This window comes from Triticum dicoccoides, unplaced genomic scaffold (assembly GCF_002162155.2).
Source record: "Triticum dicoccoides isolate Atlit2015 ecotype Zavitan unplaced genomic scaffold, WEW_v2.0 scaffold97250, whole genome shotgun sequence".
In the NCBI taxonomy this organism is placed as follows: Eukaryota; Viridiplantae; Streptophyta; class Magnoliopsida; order Poales; family Poaceae; genus Triticum; species Triticum dicoccoides.
The window spans coordinates 10638-13064 of record NW_021314448.1 but is presented as its reverse complement, the minus strand read 5'-3'; positions in this window follow the sequence as shown (position 1 = coordinate 13064).

The window sequence follows — 2427 nt, the reverse complement described above, 5'->3', positions numbered from 1 at the left end:
GCTATGTCCTGCTTCTACCTGACAAAGACTTTCTGTGATGAGCTCAGTTCTTTGATTGGGAACTACTGGTGGAGTCAGCAAGATAAGGATCACACGACACACTGGATTGGATGGAATAAACTGACGATGCCGAAGGCCCAGGGAGGGCTTGGTTTCCGGGACATGCATGCATTCAATATGGCAATGCTGTCTCGTCAAGCATGGCGATTGATACAACACCCAGACTCGCTCTGCGCTAAGATCTTGAAGGCCAAGTACTTCCCGGATGGACGGCTGCTTCAGGCCCAACCTGCTCCGGGCATCTCCTACGCCTGGCGGGGCTTGCTTCACGGAGTACAACTAGTACGGGAAGGATGCATTTGGAGGATTGGAGATGGTGTTGAGGTTAACATATGGACGGATCCCTGGATTCCGTGGCCATGGTCAAGAACCGTGATCACACCTCGAGGACAATGTCTCCTTCAGCGCGTTAGCGAACTTATTGATCCACATTCAGCCGCATGGGATGAGCAATTGGTTCGAGATACGTTTTGGCCGGACGATGCGGCACACATTCTCCATATCCCTCTCAGAGATGGTGCCCATGACTTCATGGCGTGGCAGTACGATGCAAAAGGAGCCCACTCGGTGAAGAATGCGTACAAACTATACGTTCAGCTTGAGAAAACTCGAAAGGACGGAGGTGCAGGAGCGAGCTCCATGGTTCCTGGAAATCTGAATAGCACTACAGATGACTCCTGGAAGAGAATTTGGAAGCTCCCTTGCCCAAGGAACATTCAAATGTTCGTTTGGAGGATTAAACATGAATCACTTGCGCTGCGCACTACGGTTGCACGTCGAGGGATTCCCATTGGAGACACAAAATGCCTATTATGCAGCAGAGGCGAGGAGGATGGGGCTCACCTGTTTATCAAATGCAAGTGTGTAAAGGAGGTTTGGCGGGATCTTGCCCTGGAAAAGGAATGGAGCGAGCTGGAGAAGGTAGCGTGCATGCAATGCTGGACTACATTTGGGGGCTGCATGAGAACAAAAGATTGCATATACTTACCTCCTGGTGGTTGTGGTGGGCGAACAGAAATAAGGTGAGAGAGGGCGAGCTACCTCTCTCACCAGCGGAGGTAGCTAGAAGAACAAGGGGCAGTGTCCTCGAGTATGTGGAGATCTTCTCCTCCAAGGGCCCAGGGCCGCAACCTGAGAAATGGCGGCCACCAAAGGAAGACGTTTACAAGATCAATGTGGATGGATCATCCGTGCCGGGACAGCAGCACTCGGGATGGGGTATTGCGGTGAGGATAGCGGATGGTTCTCTGGTGCACGCGCGAGCGGGGAGACAGGAATACTCGGCGGATGCTTTTGCAGCTGAAGTTGCCGCCATGGGCCATGCAATATCAACCGCAGCTGAACTGGGTATGATTAGGGTGGAGTTCGAAACGGATTCCCAACTGCTAGCTGAAGCCCTGGATGCTCGAAGGGTGGACTCCTCGGCATATGCCGTCGCTCTTGACGACATGAAATATCAACTTAAGTTATGGTTTTCTTTTTTCTCCATTTCTGTCTGTAGACGATCGGCAAACTCTGTGGCACACGAGCTCGCCAATATTGGTCGTCTATGTGAACCTGACCACTGCTTGGTCTGGGAGTCTGATGTACCCGCCCGTGTGGGCGAGTGTGTTGTGGGCGATATGCCTCACAGTTAAGTAATGAAGCAATGCTTTCCCTAGAAAAGAGAGTAAATCTAAACAACTATAAACTGAGTAAAAAGGAAATCATCTAACAAAGAGAACAATATATGGTTGCTCAAGATTTAAAAACAATACTCCTTCCATCTCAAAAATGTTAAGTGGTATTTGAATTGTTGTAAACCACACGTTCTTAAGTTTGATCAAGTTCATAAAAAACATTAGCATATATAATAGCACACCAATACTAATAGATATGCCATAAGATATACTATTTGTAACTCCATATAGTTGCTATTGTAGAGGTTGATATTTTTTTTCCCTACAAATTTGGGCTTACATCCACCCAATAAGTTGACCTTTTATAATATGCAGCGAATACACATATAATATTGCAACTTTAGCAGTCTGATATAATTTGCACACATATTGTATAGTACTTTCGTGCATACATACACAAATAGTAGATAAATGAATTTAATTAAAAAATTAGCACAAAACAATGAGCATTGGTAATACCCTTAAAAGAATAAAAATATAAAAAAAAGTTCACACAATTAGCACAAAGATCCACCTTTTATAATATGTAGAATAAATATATAAGAGTGTAGTTGACGTACTCTAATGTAATTTGTACATGTAGTACTTGCATGTATACATTTATACACACTCAACAACGAAAATACACGTAAAGAAAAAAAGCTCAACTAAAAAATAGAAAAATAAAAACGTACACGTGCGAAAAAAA